Here is an 8,618-nt window from a genome sequence, read left to right on the forward strand (position 1 = left end):
CCTAAAAGCCTTCAATTCTGGATCATCTGCCTTTAGAGATGTCTTTAGACAGGCCTTTAGACAGGCCTCCTGTCTCTTCTTCCAAATTAAGGGCAGACAGCAGAATTGCCACACTGATCACTGATGAATTTTCAGAGACTAATCCACTCAGTAATGAGAGCTGTAGTCTGTCACTCACTCTCCTGGGAGATAACAGTTCTCATGCTTTTACATAGCTGTGTTACTTGTAGAATACTAGTCATCAAGAAGGTGTGACCAAAGAGACATATTTGAATAAATGATAAAACTTAATTTGAATTGTTCTTCATATATATATATATATATATATATATATATTGCTGAATGCATACATCTTGGAAAAATTTCTGAGCATTTTGAACAGATTCTTGTTACCTTAGGGCAGTCTCAACAACATTAAGACATTTTACAGATTCATTGGAAAAAGTTAGTTGAAGATCTGCATCCAATTGAAATGTGTGAGGAGCTTGGGACAATCTGTGTTACATATTGTGTTTCAAGAAATATGTGTTTTGCAAGAGGCTTTTAACACATACATCTCTCATGCATGAAACCATTGACAAAATATCCTGAGAGCTAATTTGGGGAAAGCAAACTAAGATGAATAACTGGGTGGATTTTTATTATAAATCTGCTAACTATGTAATGGTGCTATTTATTTGTGTTACTATAATATCTTAATAAGGACACAGAGGAAGATAACTGAAGTCGAGGCTCTTCCATTTTGTGATTGTGAGATCTTAGAGGAAATTTCTTTAGCCCTTTCATCCTCATTTACTTCATCTGTAGAGTAAGGATAAAAAGATATTTATTTCATCCTGTCTGGAGGATTAGTGTTCAAATAGTACTTAGGCCTTGATTATTATTCAATAATACCCATTATTATTATTCCTATCATCATATTCACATTCATTATCCTGTCTTCCTATTTAAAAGTCAAAAGGGAAAAAAAAAAGTCAAAAGGGGTTTTCATTTTAAAAGTAGATCTTTAAGAGGGTTTATTTGTTTTTGCTTTTAATGCAGCAGTCTGAAATCTATCTCTGTGCTATACCCATTGCTCAAAAAATACGGAAAGCAATTGTAGTTTCCAATAGGACCCCAGAAACTACATGTTTTCAACTTTTGTCTAAATTAAAGGCTTTTCTATGAACAATGAGTATTGTCTCTCCCTACTATTTATTAGCTGTTGCCTTTGAGCAAGCCTTGCAAATCCTCACATTTTATATTTTTCATTGTTAACAAAGGCATAATTTCTCCTTCTTTGTGTGATTGTGAAGATTAGATCAAAAGAAATAAATATGATAAAACAGCTTTAAACATATCTAGCATTCATAAAAACTAAGTATGTGAAAGTTGCCGTGCCTACTACTACCAGGATAACACTATTACATCACTTGAAAGACACAGCTCTGAATTATTTCCTATGAGTTAAATTTATACGGACTGTACCCCCTTTATCATTGCCAAGTCTCTCCAATGTTTTCAAAAACTCACACTCCCAGAGGGCTGCCTTGAAATGCACTGGTTCTAGAACAGAACCTTAATCTAGACCAGGTCACCCTTAAATAGAATCTTAAATAGAATTTGGCCTCATTCATTCAACCCTCTGGAAAAATATACAAAGTAGCCTATGTTAGTGTCCTAGTGTAGTTTTATTATATAACCATTACTTGCATTATGTACTCTTTCATTGATTTAAAAATAATATTTGATTCGAACTTGGGGAACAAAATAAATCATTCATAACAGTTTTTAAACACTGGAATCAAAAGAATATTCCAATAATAAACAATAATGCAAACAACTATTTGACAAAAAAGGTAGAAAAAAAAATCCAGATTTTTTATAATTCCCACCTGGCAATTTAACTTAGACTCAAAATTTATTTAAAACAAATGTTTTTTTTCCTACACTTTGGGACTTGGTATGAGTATGCCCTGAGAATTTTATAGTCATGTGGCACATGCATAATGAAGTGTTGAGCTTCCATTATGTTGTATAAAATGTCTTTCTCTATTGTGTTATTCACAATTATTATCATAGTTTTCTAAAATGCAGTACAGTCCAGTTCAAATAAGTTATTAGTAATCTCAAAAGTACATTTAAAAAGATATTGCCACTTTGATTTTTATTGTCTACTCTGAAAGTATAGTCTACAACCTCTTAATATAAAAAGATACTAATGTGTTAGTAGTAGCAAATGGTTATCCTGCTTTTACATATCTATAATGTACTAACCCCATATGTCACTTAAGTCTCAGAATCAATTCTGTAAAGTAGGCACTATTTTAGACACTATTTAACTGGGTTATTGTTGACTGGGTTATTGTTTGTTAAAGCGACATATTAACTCTGTTAGGCTTATTGTGGTAGATAGCTGAGATATCTATATATCAGGAGTCTCAAACTCGCGGCCCGCGGGCCGTTTGCGGCCCTACGTACAACATTTTGTGGCCCTACCCTAGAGGAATCTTTGTTTTGTTTTGTTTTGTTTTAGTTGTTTGGGTCACACCCCCCAATGTTCAAGGCTTACTACTGACTTTGCACTCAAGGATCACCCCGACTTTGCCTACTGCGGCCCCCAGGTAAATTGAGTTTGAGACCCCTGCCAGGAAGTATGGGATCCAAACTATAATAATTAAACTTAATATTGTATCTTATTGGCCAAAAGGCACATGAAAAAAAAATCACTAATCAATGAGATGCAAATCAAAACAACAACGAGGTACCATCTCACGCCACAGAGACTGGCACACATCACAAAGAACAAGAACAATCACTGTTGACAGGGATGTGGAGAAAAAGGAACACTCATTCACTGCTGGAGGAAATGCCATCTAGTCCAGCCTTTATGGAAAACAATATGGAGATTCCTCAAAAAACTGAAAATTGAGCTCCCCTATGATCCAGCTATACCACTCCTAGGGACACACCCTAGGAACATAAAAAATACAATACAAAAACTCCCTCTGCATGCCTATGTTTATTGCAGCTCTAGTTATAATAGCCAGAATATGGAAACAAACCAGATGCCTGACACCAGATGAGTGGCTAAAGAAATTGGTATACATCTATACAATAGAATATTATGCAGCTGTCAGGAAAGATGAAGTCATGAAATTTTCCTATACATGATGGTCTTGGAAACTATTATGCTGAGTGAATTAAGTCAGAGTGAGAGGGAAAGACACAAAATAGTCTCATTTATCTGTGGGATTTAAAAAAAATAAAAGATAGTATGCTAATAATACCCAGAGACAATAGAGATAAGGTTTGAAAGGACAAGTCCATGATATGAAGCTTACCACAAAGATTAGTGACCAGAGCTAGAGAAAAAAAATCTACACCAATACTATCATCATACTGGTAATAAGTGAGAGAAATAGAATGCTAGTCTATAAGACATGTAGAGGGTTGGGGAGGAGGGAGTTGGGGGTATTGTGGTGGGAATGTTGCACTGATGAAGAATATACTATTTTTATAGTTGAAACCCAAGTACAAATATGTTTGTAATTATGGTGCTTAAATAAGTATTTTAATTAAAAATAAATAAAATAAATTGTATCTGTCAAGAACACCGCTTGGAGGGGTCCGGCAGCCAATGGTGAGATGGGGTCATAATGTGATGAAATTGGGAGGTTAGGAACATTGTATGCCTGAAATTCTATTGTAAACAAATTTATAAATTGCAGTGTCAATACAAATTTAAGAAATATATATACTACATATATATTTGTAATAACATATTATCCATGCCAAGAGAGTTAGTATAGGTTTAGTCTTTTGCTTTGTACATTGTTGGCCCTAGCCAAACTGATTTGATCACCAATACTGTATATAGGCCCTGAGTACTGCCAGACTTGATCTCTGAGTACCATATGATATGACCCATCCATCTCCATCTACAAAAGGAAATACAATTCCTATGTATCTTCTAGAAATGTCTGGTTATTTCTTTGTTTAGTGTGATTGACCTGAACTCTGACTTGCATCAACCATGTGATTTAAGAGGTGACTTTAAATCTAAAGGCAGGTTCTAATTTGTCTAAGCCAATGATATTAATCTTCTTTACCTGTGTTGCTTGAGGAACTAGTGCTTAAGCCAATCAAAATATTCTATCTCTCAGCTGCCATTTGCTTAGTAATATGTGATCTAAACTGATCCAATTAGACTCAATGGAAAAACTTATATCATGGTGAAAAATGTAACCCTTGCTACCCCTGGATAAAGAGACTTGGATGAGGCTAACTGTGGACAATATTGAAGAATAGGAAGGAACTTGGATATTTAATAACACTTTTTAAGTTTCTGGGTCAACCAGGTCACACTAACTTAAATTTTCCTGTTGAGGAAACTAACACATTGTATGATGGTTTAAATTTGAATCTAGTGTTCCATTAACTTGAAGCCTGGAAACACATTTTCACCGGTTAGAACCTGCCCTTTTGTTCTGGCTTAAACCAGAAAATTGGGAACTGCTTATTTTGAGTCACTGATAACTTGGTATTGGTAAAAAGATCATACTCATATCTACATTTATTAAGCACATAATAAAACACATGTTAGTCACAATGTAGAAAAATGGATAAGGTATATGTACATATCTGTGTAGATATATATTCATTACTACTGTCACCACAAATTCTACAAGAGAAATATCATTTTATATATATATATATATAGATATATATTAAGTAAATGAGTAAAAGTGCTTAATCCAGTTTCCTAAAGTTATACCCCTGGCACTTTGATTTAGGTAATTTAGAGCTAGAAAATAGAGATTAATTTAGAACTCCAGATTTCTGGAAGCAATATCTGTCCATATGATAATCGATCATTAATTGCTACCTTGAAAATTATATTTTGTCATTTCTTTCTTATTGTATTTGTTAAAAGTTACAAGCCCACGGTATGTATAATAGTCTATAATTCTATGTAACTTGAAATAAAAATACATCTGGCAGATCCTACACATATTTTAAAGTTTTCAGTCACATGCCAAATTATATGAAAATAAATACACATAATATATATAGAAATATACTATATCAAAGACATTTAATTTAGCTTTTAATTTCCATATTGTCTCTTAATTCGGTTTTCTTAGATTTCTGATAAACTATTCTAAGGCAATTCTAAATGGGAACAGTTGTGACTCATTCTGGGGAAATGTACTCCATTAGGTTTAGATAATATAGCAAATAAAGATGATTATTACACATGAGAATAAAGAATTCCAATGTAATGTCAATCGCAGATTGACAAGTCTCTGTAGTGTTGTTTTTTGTTTTTAAAACTCAAGTTTTTCAGGGAGAATAACTAAATTTTCATAGAACTGATTAAACAATTACTCTAAAAATGTAAAAGCTTAAATTATCAAAAATATTTCCTCTTTTTAAACCAGTGTCTTGTCCTGAGTATGTTTCTTTTAATGCCAAGATATCTTGCATTTGTTACCATTTGGACCTTAGCATGAAATTAATTTACCATTGCCAACAACTGGTGCCTAAGTCCAAACATGCCATGCAAATTTTCTAGAGATGTTGTAAGCTTTAAATAAGGCTGGACAAATGCAAAACTTGGGGAGTCAGAGAATGTTTAGTCTTTAACCCTACGTACTAGTAATGGCATTGTAAAGGAATAAGTAAGGCAAGGATGCCCAAAATCTATTTGGTAGAAAACACATTCCTTTGCATATTGATAGGTATTATGTTAAAAAGTTATAACAGGTTAGAGCAGGTAGACTTGTATAACTTCCTTTTTGTGTACTTGATTGTATGTGTAGCACATTTAGGGAGCTATTTCCCCATAAAGGACTGAGGAAAAGAATTGTATGGAGTCTGAGTTTATTCAGATAACTCAGGAGCTCAAATTCACAAACTTCATGATTCATATACATCTGTGGTCCTCAGAGCAATGAGAAAAGGATATCATGAGATGAACACTGGCTTTTCAAATTCCCACGTGAGTATAAAACATTCCACTTAGGCTCACATTTCACTGACCAGACAAGTCACATGGTCTCAAATCACTTTTCAAAAGCAGAAAAATAAGATCTTACAATGTGGTTCCAAGAGGGAATGCAAAAATATTTGGTGAACTAAAGCACTAATATGAAAGAACCAGAGAGTTGTTCAACGACACCAAGACTCAAAGTTCATGCAAAAGCAAGGGGTTTATTGTTCAAGCATTTATGCCTGGGCACCCAGCATCGCCATATGGCTAGAGGCTGAGAGCCCTGATCACATATCCAGCAATTATTTTATAACACTCCAGTACAATGAAAAATTTACAGAACACAGTATGACCATTGCTTTCCGGAAGTTTAGTGACTTTTACATTTCAGGGAACATTTGAAACATTTATCACAGACACATTTATCACAGACACAATAACAGGTTGTACAGGTTCAGTGAATTTTCAGTTGTGGTCACCTTAACCTTTTGGGGGCTTTCCGGGTGTATGCAGAGACTTTTTAAACTTTTTAACTCATTCATGTCCCTTTTCAAATATACAGTTCACAAGTGTGCTATTAAAAGCCAGAATCTGTGAAGCCCAATTTACTGATTCTTAAATTATACAGTTATATGTACATTTAGAAACCCTAGTGATGTGTTATATATAATTCTAATTCTATAAACCTATTACAAATTATATATTAAATTTTTGTTTGTTTTAGGGGCATCACATCAGTGGTATTCAGGGTTATTCCTGGCTCTGTTCTCAGGAATCATCCTGGCGGGCTTGGGAAGAAGATATGGGATTCTAAACCAAAGTATTGTACGTGGGTCAACCACATGCAAGGCATGTCTCCTACCAACTGTACTATCACTTTAAATCTGTATTTAAATTTTTGTATCACAATATATACTACACATATCTCTATGAAGATTAATCTATTCAAAAGGTCACTTAGTGATGAATATTAATATTAAAAAGAAAACTTTTGTTAGTTTTAAAGGAACATTCATTTTTTAAAAATTTTTTTATCAGGTGCCAAATGATAGGATTTCAGGTAAACAATTTTCCAAGTCAACAATTTCTGTCAGTGTCAAGATATTTCCATGAAGGACACTTACATCTCCACCTCATTTCACCCATTTCCTAATATTTTTTTTATTTGATGATTGTAGTTTGGGTCACATGTTTACGATATGTTAACCCTCATGGTTTTAATTTGAATAGTTACCTCATATTACCTCCAGAAAGTTAACAAGGACCTTTGACTAGTGACTATTACGCCCAATCCACTTTATCATTGCCTACCACCCACAGACCCACCCTTTACTTGGTATTTTCAGGTGCAAGGGTTAATCATCATTTGAAGCCTTCCAATCCCAAACCTTATATTTTCTGTTTTATTTCTTTATATACCACATATATATAAGATCATCCAATATTTCTTCCTGCCACTTGCTTCTTTAACATGATGCTATCCAGTTCTATCCAAATTGCGACAAATTGCCTATTTTTATAGCTACATAATAGCTGGGATATATTTGTGTGTATACTTATATATGTGATATGTGTGCACATATATGTATTTGTACATATGTGTATGTATGTATTTATATATCAGCTGCTTTATCATTTCAACTGCCCTTGGACAGTTTGGTTGAGGACGCTTTAGTTTCTTCACGTTACCTTTGCAGTTGTTGCTGTGAACAACTAAGTTAACACAGTAGATTGTGGATTCTTACACGTTTAAACTGCTGTGCTTCAAAGAGTTGTAAGCTTTAATTGTGATGTTCACAGGGCTCTCGTACTTAGTTGCAATGCACTCACATGTTTGGTTGCAGTGTGTCAGAGGTCAAAAACTTTGTTATGTCTCTGGGGATGCAAATGTCAGAACTGTCAGGAATGTATCTGCGTGTGGGGTCCTGATGGGTATTGAACTCATGACCTCATGCCTGGTGTTCTGCCACTGAGCTATATCCCCAGGCCCCTATGAAACTTAATTTTATAAAGACAGATGAAGTTAAGAACGACAGATCCATAGTGAGGTTTGATTATTTAAAATCATATATTGAAACCATGCTAGATAGATTTTTCACGTGAACTCTGGTTGGAAGTAGCTTCTCTGTATGACAAAGAGATACTTTCATCCCAGCTACAGGCATTGAAAAACACAGTTTTCAAGAAGTGTTACGAATTTTCAATATCTTACCGCATGGCTGTATGCAAAAGTGAAAGTGAATATGGCTGAACAATTCTATACCTGAAGATGCCTTATCAATGCTTACCTGCCTCAGACAAAGCAAGGAAATCTTGACTCAGAGACAAAGCAAGGTAATTGTAGGTAGAGAACTAAAAAATTCATCTTCTATCTCTTAAATGGTGCTTCTTCATTGTATCAATCAAAGATGATTAGTGGGCTCACTAAATGCCTTTTTCTTTCTTTAACCTTTTCTGTTTGCTTAGAAGATGTAAAATGAGATAGAAACAACTCTAAATGATTTTTAACCTCATAGTTGGTCGTTTTTACTTGGTTTAAGCGTTGTCACTACAGTGCTATTATTGCCCCAAAAATATTATTCACAAAAATATTAAATAGGGTAGGTGGAGGGACACTAAACGAAACAATTTCTGCTTCGCATAT

Source organism: Suncus etruscus, chromosome 2 (genome assembly GCF_024139225.1).
Source record: "Suncus etruscus isolate mSunEtr1 chromosome 2, mSunEtr1.pri.cur, whole genome shotgun sequence".
Taxonomy (NCBI): Eukaryota; Metazoa; Chordata; class Mammalia; order Eulipotyphla; family Soricidae; genus Suncus; species Suncus etruscus.